Source organism: Eurosta solidaginis, chromosome 4 (assembly GCF_040869045.1).
Source record: "Eurosta solidaginis isolate ZX-2024a chromosome 4, ASM4086904v1, whole genome shotgun sequence".
NCBI lineage: Eukaryota > Metazoa > Arthropoda > Insecta > Diptera > Tephritidae > Eurosta > Eurosta solidaginis.
In genome coordinates, this window is record NC_090322.1 from 83,013,753 (window position 1) to 83,037,457 (window position 23,705).

A 23,705-nucleotide genomic window follows, 5' to 3' on the forward strand; every position below is an offset into this window, starting at 1 on the left:
GGTTAAAAAAATTCGTACGAGGTATTTATCAGATTTGACTCTAGAATTAAAGGATATAGAACGAGAAACAACGTTTGAAATCCTTTAAAAACTCTTAATAACTATATCAAAAATTATTGTTCTGAAGCCAACAACTGCTGAGTGATCTACTCTAATTTGTTAAACGAAACGACTTAAGTATTCTAAACATGCTTAACTTTTAGGCCGGTAAAATTATTTAGAAAAACGCAATATGTAAGCTAACGAGGAAGGAGCGGTCGAGTAACCCAAATGAATGGGTTAAAAAAATTCGTACGCAGTTATATCATATTTAGCTCTAATATTAAAGGATATAGAACGAGAAACAACGTTTGAAACCGTTCGAATCAGGAGGAAGGAGCCGTCGAGTAAACAAAACAAAATGGTTAAAAAAATTCGTACGCGGTATTTATCAGATTTAACTCTAGAATTAAAGGATATAGAACGAGAAACAACGTTTGAAACCCTTTAAATACTCTTAATAACTATATCAAAAATTATTGTACTGAAGCCAACATCTGCTGAGTTATCTACATTAATTTGTTAAACGAAACGACTTAAGTATTCTAACCATGCTTAACCTTTCGGCCGGTAAGTTTATTTAGAAAAACGTAATATGTAAGCTAACGAGGAAGGAGCCGTCGAGTAAACAAAACAAAATGGTTAAATAAATTTGTACGCGGTATTTATCAGTTTTAACTCTAGAATTAAAGGATATAGAAAGAGAAACAACATTTGAAACCCTTTAAAAACTTTTAATAACTATATCAAAAATTATTGTTCTGAAGCTGCTGAGTGATCTACTCAAATTTGTTGAACGAAACGACTTAAGTATTCTAACTATGCTTAAACTTTAGGCCGGTAAGTTTATTTAGAAAAACGCAATATGTAAGCTAACGAGGAAGGAGCCGTCGAGTAAACAAAACAAAATGGTTAAAAAATTCGTACGCGGTATTTATCAGATTTAACTCTAGAATTAAAGGATATAGAACGAGAAACAAAGTTTGAAACCCATTAAAACTTTAAATAGCTATATCAAAAATTATTGTTCTGAAGCCAACAACTGCTGAGTGGTCTACTCAAATTTGTTGAACGAAAAGACTTAAGTATTCTAACCATGCTTAACCTTTAGGCCGGTAAGATTATTTAGAAAAACGCAATATGTAAGCTAACGAGGAAGGAGCGGTCGAGTAACCCAAACGAATGGGTTAAAAAAATTCGTACGCAGTTGTATCATATTTAGCTCTAATATTAAAGGATATAGAACGAGAAACAACGTTTGAAACCCTTCGAATCAGGAGGAAGGAGCCGTCGAGTAAACAAAACAAAATGGTTGAAAAATTCGTACGAGGTATTTATCAGATTTAACTCTAGAATTAAAGGATATAGAACGAGAAACAACGTGTGAAACCCTTTAAAAACTCTTAATAACTATATCAAAAATTATTGTTCTGAAGCCAACAACTGCTGAGTGATCTACTCTAATTTGTTATTCTAACAATGCTTAACCTTTAGGCCGGTAAGATTATTTAGAAAAACGCAATATGTAAGCTAACGATGAAGGAGCGGTCGAGTAACCCAAAGGAATGGGTTAAAAAAATTCGTACGCAGTTGTATCATATTTAGCTCTAATATTAAAGGATATCTAACGAGAAACAACGTTTGAATCCCTTCGAATCAGGAGGAAGGAGCCGTCGAGTAAAAAAAAAAAAAATTCTACCCATGCTTAACCTTTAGGCCGGTAAGTTTATTTAGAAAAACGCAATATGTAAGCTAACGAGGAAGGAGCCGTCGAGTAAACAAAACAAAATGGTTAAAAAAATTCGTAATCGGCATTTATCAGTTTTAACTCTAGAATTAAAAGATATAGAAAGAGAAACAACGTTTGAAACCCTTTAAAAACTTTTAATAACTATATCAAAAATTATTGTTCTAAAGCTGCTGAGTGATCTACTCAAATTTGTTGAACGAAACGACTTAAGTATTCTAACCATGCTTAAACTTTAGGCCGGTAAGTTTATTTAGAAAAACGCAATATGTAAGCTAACGAGGAAGGAGCCGTCGAGTAAACAAAACAAAATGGTTAAAAAATTCGTACGCGGTATTTATCAGATTTAACTCTAGAATTAAAGGATATAGAACGAGAAACAAAGTTTTAAACCCATTAAAACTTTAAATAACTATATCAAAAATTATTGTTCTGAAGCCAACAACTGCTGAGTGGTCTACTCAAATTTGTTGAACGAAAAGACTTAAGTATTCTAAGCATGCTTAACTTTTAGGCCGGTAAGATTATTTAGAAAAACGCAATATGTAAGCTAACGAGGAAGGAGCGGTCGAGTAACCCAAACGAATGGGTTAAAAAAATTCGTACGCAGTTGTATCATATTTAGCTCTAATATTAAAGGATATAGAACGAGAAACAACGTTTGAAACCCTTCGAATCAGGAGGAAGGAGCCGTCGAGTAAACAAAACAAAATGGTTGAAAAATTCGTGCGAGGTATTTATCAGATTTAACTCTAGAATTAAAGGATATAGAACGAGAAACAACGTGTGAAACCCTTTAAAAACTCTTAATAACTATATAAAAATTATTGTTCTGAAGCCAACAACTGCTGAGTGATCTACTCAAATTTGTTGAATGAAACGACTTAAGTATTCTAACCATGCTTAACCTTTAGGCCGGTAAGTTTATTTAGAAAAACGCAATATGTAAGCTAACGATGAAGGAGCGGTCGAGTAACCCAAAGGAATGGGTTAAAAAAATTCGTACGCAGTTGTATCATATTTAGCTCTAATATTAAAGGATATCTAACGAGAAACAACGTTTGAAACCCTTCGAATCAGGAGGAAGGAGCCGTCGAGTAAACAAAAAAAAAAATTCTAACCATGCTTAACCTTTAGGCCGGTAAGTTTATTTAGAAAAACGCAATATGTAAGCTAACGAGGAAGGAGCCGTCGAGTAAACAAAACAAAATGGTTAAAAAAATTCGTAATCGGCATTTATCAGTTTTAACTCTAGAATTAAAGGATATAGAACGAGAAACAACGTTTGAAACCCTTTAACAACTCTTAATAACTATATCAAAAATTATTGTTCTGAAGCCAACAACTGCTGAGTGATCTACTCTAATTTGTTAAACGAAAAGACTTAAGTATTCTAACCATGCTTAACCTTTAGGCCGGTAAGTTTATTTAGAAAAACGCAATATGTAAGCTAACGAGGAAGGAGCCGTCGAGTAAACAAAACAAAATGGTTAAAAAAATTCGTACGCGGCATTTATCAGTTTTAACTCTAGAATTAAAGGATATAGAACGAGAAACAACGTTTGAAATCCTTTAAAAACTCTTAATAACTATATCAAAAATTATTGTTCTGAAGCCAACAACTGCTGAGTGATCTACTCAAATTTGTTAAACGAAACGACTTAAGTATTCTAACCACGCTTAACCTTTAGGTCGGTAAGTTTATTTAGAAAAACGCAGTATGTAAGCTAACGAGGAAGGAGCCGTCGAGTAAACAAAACAAAATTGTTAAAAAAATTCGTACGCGGTATTTATCAGTTTTAGCTCTAGAATTAAAGTATATAGATTGAGAAACAACGTTTGAAACCCTTTAAAAACTCTTAATAACTATATCAAAAATTATTGTTCTGAAGCCAACAACTGCTGAGTGATCTACTCTAATTTGTTAAACGAAACGACTTAAGTATTCTAACCATGCTTAACTTTTAGGCCGTTAAGTTTATTTAGAAAAACGCAATATGTAAGCTAACGAGGAAGGAGCCGTCGAGTAAACAAAACAAAATGGTTAAAAAAATTCGTACGCGGTATTTATCAGATTTAACTCTAGAATTAAAGGATATAGAACGAGAAACAACGTTTGAAACCCTTTAAAAACTTTTAATAACTATATCAAAAATTATTGTTCTGAAGCCAACAACTGCTGAGTGATCTACTCAAATTTGTTGAACGAAACGACTTAAGTATTCTAACCATGCTTAACCTTTAGGCCGGTAACTTTATTTAGAACAACGCAATATGTAAGCTAACGAGGAAGGAGCCGTCGAGTAAACAAAACAAAATGGTTAAAAAAATTCGTACGCGGTATTTATCAGATTTAACTCTAGAATTAAAGGATATAGAACTAGAAACAACGTTTGAAACCCTTTAAAAACTTTAAATAACTATATCAAAATTATTGTTCTGAAGCCAACAACTGCTGAGTGATCTACTCAAATTTGTTGAATGAAACGACTTAAGTATTCTAACCATGCTTAACCTTAGGCCGGTAAGTTTATTTAGAAAAACGCAATATGTAAGCTAACGAGGAAGGAGCCGTCGAGTAAACAAAACAAAATGGTTAAAAAAATTCCTACGCGGTATTTATCAGATTTAACTCTAGAATTAAAGGATATAGAACTAGAAACAAAGTTTGAAATCCTTCAAAAACTTTAAATAACTATATCAAAAATTATTGTTCTGAAGCCAACAACTGCTGAGTGATCTACTCAAATTTTTGAACGAAACGACTTAAGTATTCTAACCATGCTTAACCTTTAGGCCGGTAAGATTATTTAGAAAAACGCAATATGTAAGCTAACGAGGAAGGAGCGGTCGAGTAACCCAAACGAATGGGTTAAAAAAAATCGTATGCAGTTGTACCATATTTAGCTCTAATGTTAAAGGATATAGAACGAGAAACAACGTTTGAAACCCTTCGAATCAGGAGGAAGGAGCCGTCGAGTAAACAAAAAAAAAATGGTTAAAAAAATTCGTACCCGTCGAGTGAACATAACAAAATGGTTAAAAAAAATTCGTATGCGGTATTTATCAGATTTAACTCTAGAATTAAAGGATATTGAACGAGAAACAACGTTTGAAACCCTTTAAAACTTTTAATAACTATATCATAAATTTTTGCTCTGAAGCCAACAACTGCTGAGTGATCTACTCTAATTTGTTAAACGAAACGACTTAAGTATTCTAACCATGCTTTACCTTTAGGCCGGTAAGTTTATTTAGAAAAACGCAATATGTAAGCTAACGAGGAAGGAGCCGTCGAGTAAACAAAACAAAATGGTTAAAAAAATTCGTACGCGGAATTTATCAGATTTATCTCTAGGATTAAAGGATATAGAACTAGAAACAACGTTTGAAACCCTTTAAAAACTTTAAATAACTATATCAAAATTATTGTTCTGAAGCCAACAACTGCTGAGTGATCTACTCAAATTTGTTGAACGAAACGGCTTAAGTATTCTAACCATACTTAACCTTTGTGCCGGTAAGTTTATTTAGAAAAACGCAATATGTAAACTAACGAGGAAGGAGCCGTCGAGTAAACAAAACAAAATGGTTAAAAAAATTCGTACGCGGCATTTATCAGTTTTAACTCTAGAATTAAAGGATATAGAACGAGAAACAACGTTTTAAACCCTTTAAAAACTCTTAATAATTATATCAAAAATTATTGTTCTGAAGCCAACAACTGCTGAGTGATCTACTCTAATTTGTTAAACGAAACGACTTAAGTATTCTAACCTTGCTTAACCTTTAGGCCGGTAAGTTTATTTAGAAAAGGGCAATATGTAAGCTAGCGAGGAAGGAGCCGTCGACTAAACAAAACAAAATTGTTAAAAAAATTCGTACGAGGTATTTATCAGATTTAACTCTAGAATTAAAGGATATAGAACGAGAAACAACGTTTGAAACCGTTCGAATCAGGAGGAAGGAGCCGTCGAGTAAACAAAACAAAATGGTTAAAAAAATTCGTACGCGGTATTTATCAGATTTAACTCTAGAATTAAAGGATATAGAACGAGAAACAACGTTTGAAACCCTTTAAAAACTCTTAATAACTATATAAAAAATTATTGTTCTGAAGCCAACAACTGTTGAGTGATCTACTCTAATTTGTTAAACGAAACGACTTAAGTATTCTAACCATGCTTAACTTTTAGGCCGGTAAGATTATTTAGAAAAACGCAATATGTAAGCTAACGAGGAAGGAGCGGTCGAGTAACCCAAATGAATGGATTAAAAAAAATCGTACGCAGTTATATCATATTTAGCTCTAATATTAAAGGATATAGAACGAGAAACAACGTTTGAAACCGTTCGAATCAGGAGGAAGGAGCCGTCGAGTAAACAAAACAAAATGGTTAAAAAAATTCGTACGCGGTATTTATCAGATTTAACTCTAGAATTAAAGGATATAGAACGAGAAACAACGTTTGAAACCCTTTAAAAACTCTTAATAACTATATCAAAAATTATTGTTCTGAAGCCAACAACTGCTGAGTTATCTACATTAATTTGTTAAACGAAACGACTTAAGTATTCTAACCATGCTTAACCTTTAGGCCGGTAAGTTTATTTAGAAAAACGTAATATGTAAGCTAACGAGGAAGGAGCCGTCGAGTAAACAAAACAAAATGGTTAAATAAATTTGTACGCGGTCTTTATCAGTTTTAACTCTAGAATTAAAGGATATAGAAAGAGAAACAACGTTTGAAACCCTTTAAAAACTTTTAATAACTATATCAAAAATTATTGTTCTGAAGCTGCTGAGTGATCTACTCAAATTTGTTGAACGAAACGACTTAAGTATTCTAACCATGCTTAAACTTTAGGCCGGTAAGTTTATTTAGAAAAACGCAATATGTAAGCTAACGAGGAAGGAGCCGTCGAGTAAACAAAACAAAATGGTTAAAAAATTCGTACGCGGTATTTATCAGATTTAACTCTAGAATTAAAGGATATAGAACGAGAAACAACGTTTGAAACCATTCGAATCAGGAGGAAGGAGCCGTCGAGTAAACAAAACAAAATGGTTAAAAAAATTCGTACGCGGTATTTATCAGATTTAACTCTAGAATTAAAGGATATAGAACGAGAAACAAAGTTTGAAACCCATTAAAACTTTAAATAACTATATCAAAAATTATTGTTCTGAAGCCAACAACTGCTGAGTGGTCTACTCAAATTTGTTGAACGAAAAGACTTAAGTATTCTAACCATGCTTAACCTTTAGGCCGGTAAGATTATTTAGAAAAACGCAATATGTAAGCTAACGAGGAAGGAGCGGTCGAGTAACCCAAGCGAATGGGTTAAAAAAATTCGTACGCAGTTGTATCATATTTAGCTCTAATATTAAAGGATATAGAACGAGAAACAACATTTGAAACCCTTCGAATCAGGAGGAAGGAGCCGCCGAGTAAACAAAACAAAATGGTTAAAAAAATTCGTACACGGTATTTATCAGATTTAACTCTAGAATTAAAGGATATAGAACGAGAAACAACGTGTGAAACCCTTTAAAAACTCTTAATAACTATATCAAAAATTATTGTTCTGAAGCCAACAACTGCTGAGTGATCTACTCTAATTTGTTATTCTAACCATGCTTAACCTTTAGGCCGGTAAGATTATTTAGAAAAACGCAATATGTAAGCTAGCGATGAAGGAGCGGTCGAGTAACCCAAAGGAATGGGTTAAAAAAATTCGTACGCAGTTGTATCATATTTAGCTCTAATATTAAAGGATATCTAACGAGAAACAACGTTTGAAACCCTTCGAATCAAGAGGAAGGAGCCGTCGAGTAAACAAAAAAAAATTCTAACCATGCTTAACCTTTAGGCCGGTAAGTTTATTTAGAAAAACGCAATATGTAAGCTAACGAGGAAGGAGCCGCCGAGTAAACAAAACAAAATGGTTAAAAAAATTCGAACGCGGCATTTATCAGTTTTAACTCTAGAATTAAAGGATATAGAACGAGAAACAACGTTTGAAACCCTTTAACAACTCTTAATAACTACATCAAAAATTATTGTTCTGAAGCCAACAACTGCTGAGTGATCTACTCTAATTTGTTAAACGAAAAGACTTAAGTATTCTAACCATGCTTAACCTTTAGGCCGGTAAGTTTATTTAGAAAAACGCAATATGTAAGCTAACGAGGAAGGAGCCGTCGAGTAAACAAAACAAAATGGTTAAAAAAATTCGAACGCGGCATTTATCAGTTTTAACTCTAGAATTAAAGGATATAGAACGAGAAACAACGTTTGAAATCCTTTAAAAACTCTTAATAACTATATCAAAAATTATTGTTCTGAAGCCAACAACTGCTGAGTGATCTACTCAAATTTGTTAAACGAAACGACTTAATTATTCTAACCACGCTTAACCTTTAGGTCGGTAAGTTTATTTAGAAAAACGCAGTATGTAAGCTAACGAGGAAGGAGCCGTCGAGTAAACAAAACAAAATGGTTAAAAAAATTCGTACGCGGTATTTATCAGTTTTAGCTCTAGAATTAAAGTATATAGAATGAGAAACAACGTTTGAAACCCTTTAAAAACTCTTAATAACTATATCAAAAATTATTGTTCTGAAGCCAACAACTGCTGAGTGATCTACTCTAATTTGTTAAACGAAACGACTTAAGTATTCTAACCATGCTTAACCTTTAGGCCGATAAGTTTATTTAGAAAAACGCAATATGTAAGCTAACGAGGAAGGAGCCGTCGAGTAAACAAAACAAAATGGTTAAAAAAATTCGTACGCGGTATTTATCAGATTTAACTCTAGAATTAAAGGATATAGAACGAGAAACAACGTTTGAAACCCTTTAAAAACTTTTAATAACTATATCAAAAATTATTGTTCTGAAGCCAACAACTGCTGAGTGATCTACTCAAATTTGTTGGGCGAAACGACTTAAGTATTCTAACCATGCTTAACCTTTAGGCCGGTAAGATTATTTAGAAGAACGCAATATGTAAACTAACGAGGAAGGAGCGGTCGAGTAACCCAAACGCATGGGTTAAAAAAATTCGTATGCAGTTGTACCATATTTAGCTCTAATGTTAAAGGATATCTAACGAGAAACAACGTTTGAAACCCTTCGAATCAGGAGGAAGGAGCCGTCGAGTAAACAAAAAAAAATTCTAACCATGCTTAACCTTTAGGCCGGTAAGTTTATTTAGAAAAACGCAATATGTAAGCTAACGAGGAAGGAGCGGTCGAGTAACCCAAACGAATGGGTTAAAAAAATTCGTACGCAGTTGTATCATATTTAGCTCTAATATTAAAGGATATAGAAGGAGAAACAACGTTTGAAACCCTTCGAATCAGGAGGAAGGAGCCGTCGAGTAAACAAAACAAAATGGTTAAAAAAATTCGTACGCGGTATTTATCAGTTTTAGCTCTAGAAGTAAAGGATATAGAACGAGAAACAACGTTTGAAACCCTTTAAAAACTCTTAATAACTATATCAAAAATTATTGTTCTGAAGCCAACAACTGCTGAGTGATCTACTCTAATTTGTTAAACGAAACGACTTAAGTATTCTAACCATGCTTAACCTTTAGGCCGGTAAGTTTATTTAGAAAAACGCAATATGTAAGCTAACGAGGAAGGAGCGGTCGAGTAACCCAAACGAATGGGTTAAAAAATTCGTACGTAGTTGTATCATATTTAGCTCTAATATTAAAGGATATAGAAGGAGAAACAACGTTTGAAACCCTTCGAATCAGGAGGAAGGAGCCGTCGAGTAAACAAAACAAAATGGTTAAAAAATTCGTACGCGGTATTTATCAGTTTTAGCTCTAGAAGTAAAGGATATGGAACGAGAAACAACGTTTGAAACCCTTTAAAAACTCTTAATAACTATATCAAAAATTATTGTTCTGAAGCCAACAACTGCTGAGTGATCTACTCTAATTTGTTAAACGAAACGACTTAAGTATTCTAACCATGCTTAACCTTTAGGCCGGTAAGTTTATTTAGAAAAACGCAATATGTAAGCTAACGAGGAAGGAGCGTCGAGTAAACAAAACAAAATGGTTAAAAAAATTCATACGCGGCATTTATCAGTTTTAACTCTAGAATTAAAGGATATAGAACGAGAAACAACATTTGAAACCCTTTAAAAACTCTTAATAACTATATCAAAAATTATTGTTCTGAAGCCAACAATTGCTGAGTGATCTACTCTAATTTGTTAAACGAAAAGACCTAAGAATTCTAACCATGCTTAACCTTTAGGCCGGTAAGTCTATTTAGAAAAACGCAATATGTAAGCTAACGAGGAAGGAGCCGTCGAGTAAACAAAATAAAATGGTTAAAAAAATTCGTACGCGGTATTTATCAGTTTTAACTCTAGAATTGAAGGATATAGAACTAGATACAACGTTTGAAACCCTTTAACAACTTTAAATAACTATATCAAAAATTATTGTTCTGAAGCCAACAACTGCTGAGTGATCTACTCAAATTTGTTGAACGAAACGACTTAAGTATTCTAACCATGCTTAACCTTTAGGCCGGTAAGTTTATTTAGAAAAACGCAATATGTAAGCTAACGAGGAAGGAGCCGTCGAGTAAACAAAACAAAATGGTTAAAAAATTCGTACGCGGTATTTATCAGATTTAGCTCTAGAATTAAAGGATATTGAACGAGAAATAACGTTTGAAACCCTTTAAACACTTTTAATAACTATATCAAAAATTATTGTTCCGAAGCCAACAATTGCTGAGTGATCTACTCTAATTTGTTAAACGAAAAGACCTAAGTATTCTAACCATGCTTAACTTTTGGCCGGTAAGTTTATTTAGAAAACGCAATATGTAAGCTAACGAGGATGGAGCCGTCGAGTAAACAAAACAAAATGGTTAAAAAAATTCGTACGCGGTATTTAGCAGATTTAACTCTAGAATTGAAGGATATAGAACTAGATACAACGTTTGAAACGCTTTAACAACTTTAAATAACTATATCAAAAATTATTGTTCTGAAGCCAACAACTGCTGAGTGATCTACTCAAATTTGTTGAACGAAACGACTTAAGTATTCTAACCATGCTTAACCTTTAGGCCGGTAAGTTTATTTAGAAAAACGCAATATGTAAGCTAACGAGGAAGGAGCCGTCGAGTAAACAAAACAAAATGGTTAAAAAATTCGTACGCGGTATTTATCAGATTTAGCTCTAGAATTAAAGGATATTGAACGAGAAATAACGTTTGAAACCCTTTAAACACTTTTAATAACTATATCAAAAATTATTGTTCTGAAGCCAACAACTGCTGAGTGATCTACTCAAATTTGTTAAACGAAATGACTTAAGTATTCTAACCATGCTTAACCTTTAGGTCGGTAAGTTTATTTATAAAAACGCAATATGTAAGCAAACGAGGAAGGAGCCGTGGAATAAACAAAACAAAATGGTTAAAAAAAATTCGTATGCGGTATTTATCAGTTTTATCTCTAGAATTAAAGGATATAGAACGAGAAACAACGTTTGAAACCCTTTAAAAACTTTTAATAACTATATCAAAAATTATTGTTCTGAAGCCAACAACTGCTGAGTGATCTACTCAAATTTGTTGAACGAAACGACTTAAGTATTCTAACCATGCTTAACCTTTAGGCCGGTAAGTTTATTTAGAAAAACGCAATATGTAAGCTAACGAGGAAGGAGCCGTCGAGTAAACAAAACAAAATGGTTAAAAAATTCGTACGCGGTATTTATCAGATTTAGCTCTAGAATTAAAAGATATTGAACGAGAAATATCGTTTGAAACCCTTTAAACACTTTTAATAACTATATCAAAAATTATTGTTCTGAAGCCAACAACTGCTGAGTGATCTACTCAAATTTGTTAAACGAAACGACTTAAGTATTCTAACCATGCTTAACCTTTAGGCCGGTAAGTTTATTTAGAAAAACGCAATATGTAGGCGACGCGGAGATGGAGCGGTCGCGTAACCCAAACGAATGGGTTAAAAAAATTCGTATGCGGTATTTATCAGTTTTAACTCTAGAACTAAACGTTATAGAACGAGAAACAATGTTTGAAACCCTTTAAAAACTTTTAATAACTATATCAAAAATTATTGTTCTGAAGCCAACAACTGCTGAGTGATCTACTCAAATTTGTTGAACGAAACGACTTAAGTATTCTAACCATGCTTAACCTTTAGGCCGGTAAGTTTATTTAGAAAAATGCAATATGTAAGCTAACGAGGAAGGAGCCGTCGAGTAAACAAAACAAAATCGTAAAAAAAAATCGTATGCGGTATTTATCAGATTTAACTCTAGAATTAAAGGATATAGAACTAGAAACAACGTTTGAAACCCTTTAAAAACTTTTAATAACTATATCAAAAATTATTGTTCTGAAGCCAACAACTGCTGAGTGATCTACTCAAATTTGTTAAACGAAACGACTTCTAACCATGCTTAACCTTTAGGCCGGTAAGTTTATTTAGAAAAACGCAATATGTAGGCGACGCGGAGATGGAGCGGTCGCGTAACCCAAACGAATGGGTTAAAAAATTCCTATGCGGTATTTATCAGTTTTAACTCTAGAATTAAAGGTTATAGAACAAGAAACAATGTTTGAAACCCGTTAAAAACTTTTAATAACAATATCAAAAATTATTGTTCTGAAGCCAACAACTGCTGAGTGATCTACTCAAATTTGTTGAACGAAACGACTTAAGTATTCTAACCATGCTTAATCTTTAGGCCGGTAAGTTTATTTAGAAAAACGCAATATGTAAGCTAACGAGGAAGGAACCGTCGAGTAAACAAAACAAAATGGTTAAAAAAAATTCGTACGCGGTATTTGTCAGATTTAACTCTAGAATTAAAGGATATAGAACGAGAAACAACGTTTGAAACCCTTTAAAGACTTTTAATAACTATATCAAAAATTATTGTTCTGAAGCTAAAAACTGCTGAGTGATCTACTCAAATTTGTTGAACGAAACGACTTAAGTATTCTAACCATGCTTAACCTTTAGGCCGGTAAGTTTATTTAGAAAAACGTAATATGTAAGCTAACGAGGAAGGGGCCGTCGAGTAAACAAAACAAAATGGTTAAATAAATTCGTACGCGGTATTTATCAGTTTTAACTCTAGAATTAAAGGATATAGAACGAGAAACAACGATTGAAACCCTTTAAAAACTTTTAATAACTATATCAAAAATTATTGTTCTGAAGCTGCTGAGTGATCTACTCAAATTTGTTGAACGAAACGACTTAAGTATTCTAACCATGCTTAACCTTTAGGCCGGTAAGTTTATTTAGAAAAACGTAATATGTAAGCTAACGAGGAAGGGGCCGTCGGGTAAACAAAACAAAATGGTTAAAAAATTCGTACGCGGTATTTATCAGATTTAACTCTAGAATTAAAGGATATAGAACGAGAAACAACGTTTGAAACCCATTAAAACTTTAAATAACTATATCAAAAATTATTGTTCTGAAGCCAACAACTGCTGAGTGGTCTACTCAAAATTGTTGAACGAAAAGACTTAAGTATTCTAACTATGCTTAACCTTTAGGCCGGTAAGATTATTTAGAAAAATGCAATTTGTAAGCTAACGAGGAAGGAGCGGTCGAGTAACCCAAACGAATGTGTTAAAAAAATTCGTACGCAGTTGTATCATATTTAGCTCTAATATTAAAGGATATCTAACGAGAAACAACGTTTGAAACCCTTCGAATCAGGAGGAAGGAGCCGTCGAGTAAACAAAACAAAATGGTTAAAAAAATTCGTACGCGGCATTTATCAGTTTTAACTCTAGAATTAAAGGATATAGAACGAGAATCAACGTTTGAAACCCTTTAAAAACTCGTAATAACAATAAAAAAATTATTGTTCTGAAGCCAACAACTGCTGAGTGATCTACTCAAATTTGTTAAACGAAACGACTTAAGTATTCTAACCACGCTTAACCTTTAGGTCGGTAAGTTTATTTAGAAAAACGCAATATGTAAGCTAACGAGGAAGGAGCCGTCGAGTAAACAAAACAAAATGGTTAAAAAAATTCGTACGCGGTATTTATCAGTTTTAGCTCTAGAATTAAAGGATATAGAACGAGAAACAACGTTTGAAACCCTTTAAAAACTCTTAATAACTATATCAAAAATTATTGTTCTGAAGCCAACAACTGCTGAGTGATCTACTCTAATTTGTTAAACGAAACGACTTAAGTATTCTAACCATGCTTAACCTTTAGGCCGGTAAGTTTATTTAGAAAAACGCAATATGTAAGCTAACGAGGAAGGAGCGTCGAGTAAACAAAACAAAATGGTTAAAAAAATTCATACGCGGCATTTATCAGTTTTAACTCTAGAATTAAAGGATATAGAACGAGAAACAACATTTGAAACCCTTTAAAAACTCTTAATAACTATATCAAAAATTATTGTTCTGAAGCCAACAATTGCTGAGTGATCTACTCTAATTTGTTAAACGAAAAGACCTAAGAATTCTAACCATGCTTAACCTTTAGGCCGGTAAGTCTATTTAGAAAAACGCAATATGTAAGCTAACGAGGAAGGAGCCGTCGAGTAAACAAAATAAAATGGTTAAAAAAATTCAAACGCGGTATTTATCAGTTTTAACTCTAGAATTGAAGGATATAGAACTAGATACAACGTTTGAAACCCTTTAACAACTTTAAATAACTATATCAAAAATTATTGTTCTGAAGCCAACAACTGCTGAGTGATCTACTCAAATTTGTTGAACGAAACGACTTAAGTATTCTAACCATGCTTAACCTTTAGGCCGGTAAGTTTATTTAGAAAAACGCAATATGTAAGCTAACGAGGAAGGAGCCGTCGAGTAAACAAAACAAAATGGTTAAAAAATTCGTACGCGGTATTTATCAGATTTAGCTCTAGAATTAAAGGATATTGAACGAGAAATAACGTTTGAAACCCTTTAAACACTTTTAATAACTATATCAAAAATTATTGTTCCGAAGCCAACAATTGCTGAGTGATCTACTCTAATTTGTTAAACGAAAAGACCTAAGTATTCTAACCATGCTTAACTTTTGGCCGGTAAGTTTATTTAGAAAACGCAATATGTAAGCTAACGAGGATGGAGCCGTCGAGTAAACAAAACAAAATGGTTAAAAAAATTCGTACGCGGTATTTAGCAGATTTAACTCTAGAATTGAAGGATATAGAACTAGATACAACGTTTGAAACGCTTTAACAACTTTAAATAACTATATCAAAAATTATTGTTCTGAAGCCAACAACTGCTGAGTGATCTACTCAAATTTGTTGAACGAAACGACTTAAGTATTCTAACCATGCTTAACCTTTAGGCCGGTAAGTTTATTTAGAAAAACGCAATATGTAAGCTAACGAGGAAGGAGCCGTCGAGTAAACAAAACAAAATGGTTAAAAAATTCGTACGCGGTATTTATCAGATTTAGCTCTAGAATTAAAGGATATTGAACGAGAAATAACGTTTGAAACCCTTTAAACACTTTTAATAACTATATCAAAAATTATTGTTCTGAAGCCAACAACTGCTGAGTGATCTACTCAAATTTGTTAAACGAAATGACTTAAGTATTCTAACCATGCTTAACCTTTAGGTCGGTAAGTTTATTTATAAAAACGCAATATGTAAGCAAACGAGGAAGGAGCCGTGGAATAAACAAAACAAAATGGTTAAAAAAAATTCGTATGCGGTATTTATCAGTTTTATCTCTAGAATTAAAGGATATAGAACGAGAAACAACGTTTGAAACCCTTTAAAAACTTTTAATAACTATATCAAAAATTATTGTTCTGAAGCCAACAACTGCTGAGTGATCTACTCAAATTTGTTGAACGAAACGACTTAAGTATTCTAACCATGCTTAACCTTTAGGCCGGTAAGTTTATTTAGAAAAACGCAATATGTAAGCTAACGAGGAAGGAGCCGTCGAGTAAACAAAACAAAATGGTTAAAAAATTCGTACGCGGTATTTATCAGATTTAGCTCTAGAATTAAAAGATATTGAACGAGAAATATCGTTTGAAACCCTTTAAACACTTTTAATAACTATATCAAAAATTATTGTTCTGAAGCCAACAACTGCTGAGTGATCTACTCAAATTTGTTAAACGAAACGACTTAAGTATTCTAACCATGCTTAACCTTTAGGCCGGTAAGTTTATTTAGAAAAACGCAATATGTAGGCGACGCGGAGATGGAGCGGTCGCGTAACCCAAACGAATGGGTTAAAAAAATTCGTATGCGGTATTTATCAGTTTTAACTCTAGAATTAAACGTTATAGAACGAGAAACAATGTTTGAAACCCTTTAAAAACTTTTAATAACTATATCAAAAATTATTGTTCTGAAGCCAACAACTGCTGAGTGATCTACTCAAATTTGTTGAACGAAACGACTTAAGTATTCTAACCATGCTTAACCTTTAGGCCGGTAAGTTTATTTAGAAAAATGCAATATGTAAGCTAACGAGGAAGGAGCCGTCGAGTAAACAAAACAAAATCGTAAAAAAAAATCGTATGCGGTATTTATCAGATTTAACTCTAGAATTAAAGGATATAGAACTAGAAACAACGTTTGAAACCCTTTAAAAACTTTTAATAACTATATCAAAAATTATTGTTCTGAAGCCAACAACTGCTGAGTGATCTACTCAAATTTGTTAAACGAAACGACTTCTAACCATGCTTAACCTTTAGGCCGGTAAGTTTATTTAGAAAAACGCAATATGTAGGCGACGCGGAGATGGAGCGGTCGCGTAACCCAAACGAATGGGTTAAAAAATTCCTATGCGGTATTTATCAGTTTTAACTCTAGAATTAAAGGTTATAGAACAAGAAACAATGTTTGAAACCCGTTAAAAACTTTTAATAACAATATCAAAAATTATTGTTCTGAAGCCAACAACTGCTGAGTGATCTACTCAAATTTGTTGAACGAAACGACTTAAGTATTCTAACCATGCTTAACCTTTAGGCCGGTAAGTTTATTTAGAAAAACGCAATATGTAAGCTAACGAGGAAGGAACCGTCGAGTAAACAAAACAAAATGGTTAAAAAAAATTCGTACGCGGTATTTGTCAGATTTAACTCTAGAATTAAAGGATATAGAACGAGAAACAACGTTTGAAACCCTTTAAAGACTTTTAATAACTATATCAAAAATTATTGTTCTGAAGCTAAAAACTGCTGAGTGATCTACTCAAATTTGTTGAACGAAACGACTTAAGTATTCTAACCATGCTTAACCTTTAGGCCGGTAAGTTTATTTAGAAAAACGTAATATGTAAGCTAACGAGGAAGGGGCCGTCGAGTAAACAAAACAAAATGGTTAAATAAATTCGTACGCGGTATTTATCAGTTTTAACTCTAGAATTAAAGGATATAGAACGAGAAACAACGATTGAAACCCTTTAAAAACTTTTAATAACTATATCAAAAATTATTGTTCTGAAGCTGCTGAGTGATCTACTCAAATTTGTTGAACGAAACGACTTAAGTATTCTAACCATGCTTAACCTTTAGGCCGGTAAGTTTATTTAGAAAAACGTAATATGTAAGCTAACGAGGAAAGGGCCGTCGGGTAAACAAAACAAAATGGTTAAAAAATTCGTACGCGGTATTTATCAGATTTAACTCTAGAATTAAAGGATATAGAACGAGAAACAACGTTTGAAACCCATTAAAACTTTAAATAACTATATCAAAAATTATTGTTCTGAAGCCAACAACTGCTGAGTGGTCTACTCAAAATTGTTGAACGAAAAGACTTAAGTATTCTAACTATGCTTAACCTTTAGGCCGGTAAGATTATTTAGAAAAATGCAATTTGTAAGCTAACGAGGAAGGAGCGGTCGAGTAACCCAAACGAATGTGTTAAAAAAATTCGTACGCAGTTGTATCATATTTAGCTCTAATATTAAAGGATATCTAACGAGAAACAACGTTTGAAACCCTTCGAATCAGGAGGAAGGAGCCGTCGAGTAAACAAAACAAAATGGTTAAAAAAATTCGTACGCGGCATTTATCAGTTTTAACTCTAGAATTAAAGGATATAGAACGAGAATCAACGTTTGAAACCCTTTAAAAACTCGTAATAACAATAAAAAAATTATTGTTCTGAAGCCAACAACTGCTGAGTGATCTACTCAAATTTGTTAAACGAAACGACTTAAGTATTCTAACCACGCTTAACCTTTAGGTCGGTAAGTTTATTTAGAAAAACGCAATATGTAAGCTAACGAGGAAGGAGCCGTCGAGTAAACAAAACAAAATGGTTAAAAAAATTCGTACGCGGTATTTATCAGTTTTAGCTCTAGAATTAAAGGATATAGAACGAGAAACAACGTTTGAAACCCTTTAAAAACTCTTAATAACTATATCAAAAATTATTGTTCTGAAGCCAATAACTGCTGACTGATCTACTGTAATTTGTTAAACGAAACGACTTAAGTATTCTAACCATGCCTAACCTTTAGGCCGGTAAGTTTATTTAGAAAAACACAATATGTAAGCTAACGAGGAAGGAGCCGTCGAGTAAACAAAACAAAATGGTTAAAAAAATTCGTAGGCGGTATTTATAAGTTTTAACTCTAGAATTAAAGGATATACAACGAGAAACAACGTTTGAAACTATTTAAAAACTTTTAATAACTATATCAAAAATTATTGTTCTGAAGCCAACAACTGCTGAGTGATGTACTCTAATTTATTAAACGAAACGACTTAAGTATTCTAACCACGCTTAACCTTTAGGCCGGTAAGTTTATTTAGAAAACGCAATAACGAGGAAGGAGCCGTCGAGTAAACAAAACAAAATGTTTAAAAAAATTCGTATGCGGTATTTATCAGTTTTAACTCTAGAATTATAGGATATAGAACGAGAAACAACGTTTGAAACTATTTAAAAACTTTTAAGAACTATATCAAAAATTATTGTTCTGAAGCCAACAACTGCTGAGTGATCTACTCAAATTTGTTGAACGAAGAGGCTTAAGTATTCTAACCATGCTTAACCTTTAGGCCGGTAAGTTTATTTAGAAAAAACGCAATATGTAAGCTAACGAGGAAGGAGCCGTCGAGTAAACAAAACAAAATGTTTAAAAAAATTCGTATGCGGTATTTATAAGTTTTAACTCTAGAATTATAGGATATAGAACGAGAAACAACGTTTGATACCCTTTAAAAACTTTTAAGAACTACATCAAAAATTATTGTTCTGAAGCCAACAACTGCTGAGTGATCTACTCAAATTTGTTGAACGAAAAGGCTTAAGTATTCTAACCATGCTTAATCTTTAGGCCGGTAAGTTTATTTAGAAAAACGCAATATGTAGGCGACGCGGAGATGGAGCGGTCGCGTAACCCAAACGAATGGGTTAAAAAAATTCTTATGCGGTATTTATCAGTTTTAACTCTAGAATTAAAGGTTATAGAACGAGAAACAATGTTTGAAACCCTTTAAAAACTTTTAATAACTATATCAAAAATTATTTTTCTGAAGCCAACAACTGCTGACTGATCTACTCAAATTTGTTGAACGAAACGACTTAAGTATTCTAACCATGCTTAACCTTTAGGCCGGTAAGTTTATTTAGAAAAACGCAATATGTAAGCTAACGAGGAAGGAGCCGTCGAGTAAACAAAACAAAATGGTTAAAAAAAACCGTATGCGGTATTTATCAGATTTAACTCTAGAATTAAAGGATATAGAACTAGAAACAACGTTTGAAACCCTTTAAAAACTTTTAATAACTATATCAAAAATTATTGTTCTGAAGCCAACAACTGCTGAGTGATCTACTCAAATTTGTTAAACGAAACGACTTAAGTATTCTAACCATGCTTAACCTTTAGGCCGGTAAGTTTATTTAGAAAAACGCAATATGTAGGCGACGCGGAGATGGAGCGGTCGCGTAACCCAAACGAATGGGTTAAAAAAAATCGTATGCTGTATTTATCAGTTTTAGCTCTAGAATTAAAGGTTATAGAACGAGAAACAATGTTTGAAACCCGTTAAAAACTTTTAATAACTATGTCAAAAATTATTGTTCTGAAGCCAACGACTGCTGAGTGGTCTACTCAAATTTTTTGAACGAAACGACTTAAGTATTCTAACCATGCTTAACCTTTAGGCCGGTAAGTTTATTTAGAAAAACGCAATATGTAAGCTAACGAGGAAGGGACCGTCGAGTAAACAAAACAAAATGGTTAAAAAAAATTCGTACGCGGTATTTGTCAGATTTAACTCTAGAATTAAAGGATATAGAACGAGAAACAACGTTTGAAACCCTTTAAAAACTTTTAATAACTATATCAAAAATTATTGTTCTGTAGCCAAAAACTGCTGAGCGATCTACTCAAATTTGTTGAACGAAAGGACTTAAGTATCCTAACCATGCTTAACCTTTAGGCCGGTAAGTTTATTTAGAAAAACGTAATATGTAAGCTAACGAGGAAGGGCCGTCGAGTAAACAAAACAAAATGGTTAAATAAATTCGTACGCGGTATTTATCAGTTTTAACTCTAGAATTAAAGGATATAGAACGAGAAACAACGTTTGAAACCCTTTAAAAAATTTTAGTAACTATATCAAAAATTATTGTTCTGAAGCTGCTGAGTGATCTACTCAAATTTGTTGAACGAAACGACTTAAGTATTCTAACCATGCTTAAACTTTAGGCCGGTAAGTTTATTTAGAAAAACGCAATATGTAAGCTAACGAGGAAGGAGCTGTCGAGTAAACAAAACAAAATGGTCAAAAAATTCGTACGCGGTATTTATCAGATTTAACTCTAGAATTAAAGGATATAGAACGAGAAACAACGTTTGAAACCCATTAAAACTTTAAATAACTATATCAAAAATTATTGTTCTGAAGCCAACAACTGCTGAGTGGTCTACTCAAAATTGTTGAACGAAAAGACTTAAGTATTCTAACCATGCTTAACCTTTAGGCCGGTAAGATTATTTAGAAAAATGCAATTTGTAAGCTAACGAGGAAGGAGCGCTCGAGTAACCCAAACGAATGTGTTAAAAAAATTCGTACGCAGTTGTATCATATTTAGCTCTAATATTAAAGGATATAGAACGAGAAACAACGTTTGAAACCCTTCGAATCAGGAGGAAGGAGCCGTCGAGTAAACAAAACAAAATGGTTAAAAAAATTCTTACGCGGTATTTATCAGATTTAACTCTAGAATTAAAGGATACAGAACGAGAAACAATGTTTGAAACCCTTTAAAAACTCTTAATAACTATATCAAAAATTATTGTTCTGAAGCCAACAACTGCTGAGTGATCTACTCTAATTTGTTATTCTAACCATGCTTAACCTTTAGGCCGGTAAGATTATTTAGAAAAACGCAATATGTAAGATAACGATGAAGGAGCGGTCGAGTAACCCAAACGAATGGGTTAAAAAAATTCGTACGCAGTTGTATCATATTTAGCTCTAATATTAAAGGATATCTAACGACAAACAACGTTTGAAACCCTTCGAATCAGGAGGAAGGAGCCGTCGGGTAAACAAAAAACAAAAAAATTCTAACCATGCTTAACCTTTAGGCCGGTAAGTTTATTTGGAAAAACGCAATATGTAAGCAAACGAGGAAGGAGCCGTCGAGTAAACAAAACAAAATGGTTAAAAAAATTCGTAAGCGGCATTTATCAGTTTTAACTCTAGAATTAAAGGATATAGAACGAGAATCAACGTTTGAAACTCTTTAAAAACTCTTAATAACAACAAAAAAAATTATTGTTCTGAAGCCAACAACTGCTGAGTGATCTACTCAAATTTGTTAAACGAAACGACTTAAGTATTCTAACCACGCTTAACCTTTAGGTCGGTAAGTTTATTTAGAAAAACGCAATATGTAGGCGACGCGGAGATGGAGCGGTCGCTTAACCAAAACGAATGGGTTAAAAAAATTCGTATGCGGTATTTATCAGTTTTAACTCTAGAATTATAGGATATAGAACGAGAAACAACGTTTGATACCCTTTAAAAACTTTTAAGAACTATATCAAAAATTATTGTTCTGAAGCCAACAACTGCTGAGTGATCTACTCAAATTTGTTGATCGAAAAGGCTTAAGTATTCTAACCATGCTTAAACTTTAGGCCGGTAAGTTTATTTAGAAAAAAACGCAATATGTAAGCTAACGAGGAAGAAGCCGTCGAGTAAACAAAACAAAATGGTTAAAAAATTCGTACGCGGCATTTATCAGTTTTAACTCTAGAATTAAAGGATATAGAACGAGAAACAACGTTTGAAACCCTTTAAAAACTTTTAATAACTATATCAAAAATTATTGTTCTGAAGCCAACAACTGCTGAGTGATCTACTCAAATTTGTTGAACGAAACGACCTAAGTATTCTAACCATGCTTAACTTTTGGCCGGTAAGTTTGTTTAGAAAAACGCAATATGTAAGCTAACGAGGATGGAGCCGTCGAGTAAACAAAACAAAATGGTTAAAAAAATTCGTACGCGGTATTTAGCAGATTTAACTCTAGAATTGAAGGATATAGAACTACAAACAACGTTTGAAACCCTTTAACAACTTTAAATAACAATATCAAAAATTATTGTTCTGAAGCCAACAACTGCTGAGTGATCCACTCAAATTTGTTGAACGAAACGACTTAAGTATTCTAACCATGCTTAACCTTTAGGCCGGTAAGTTTATTTAGAAAAACGCAATATGTAAGCTAACGATGAAGGAGCCGTCGAGTAAACAAAACAAAATGGTTAAAAAAATTCGTACGCGGTATTTATCAGATTTAGCTCTAGAATTAAAGGATATTGAACGAGAAATAACGTTTGAAACCCTTTAAACACTTTTAATAACTATATCAAAAATTATTGTTCTGAAGCCAACAACTGCTGAGTGATCTACTCAAATTTGTTAAACGAAATGACTTAAGTATTCTAACCATGCTTAACCTTTAGGTCGGTAAGTTTATTTATAAAAACGCAATATGTAAGCTAACGGGGAAGGAGCCGTGGAATAAACAAAACAAAATGGTTAAAAAAAATTCGTATGCGGTATTTATCAGTTTTAACTCTAGAATTAAAGGATATAGAACGAGAAACAACGTTTGAAACCCTTTAAAAACTTTTAATAACTATATCAAAAATTATTGTTCTGAAGCCAACAACTGCTGAGTGATCTACTCAAATTTGTTAAACGAAACGACTTAAGTATTCTAACCATGCTTAACCTATAGGCCGGTAAGTTTATTTAGAAAAACGCAATATGTAGGCGACGCGGAGATGGAGCGGTCGCTTAACCAAAACGAATGGGTTAAAAAAATTCGTATGCGGTATTTATCAGTTTTAACTCTAGAATTAAAGGTTATAGAACGAGAAACAATGTTTGAAACCCTTTAAAAACCTTTAATAACTATATCAAAAATTATTGTTCTGAAGCCAACAACTGCTGAGTGATCTACTCAAATTTGTTGAACGAAACGACTTAAGTATTCTAACCATGCTTAACTTTTAGGCCGGTAAGTTTATTTAGAAAAACGCAATATGTAAGCTAACGAGGAAGGAGCCGTCGAGTAAACAAAACAAAATGGTTAAAAAAAATCGTATGCGGTATTTATCAGATTTAACTCTAGAATTAAAGGATATAGAACTAGAAACAACGTTTGAAACCCTTTAAAAACTTTTAATAACTATATCAAAAATTATTGTTCTGAAGCCAACAACTGCTGAGTGATCTACTCAAATTTGTTGAAAGAAACGACTTAAGTATTCTAACCATGCTTAACCTTTAGGCAGGTAAGTTTATTTAGAAAAACGCAATAAGTAAGCTAACGAGGAAGGAGCCGGCGAGTAAACAAAACAAAATGGTTAAAAAAATTC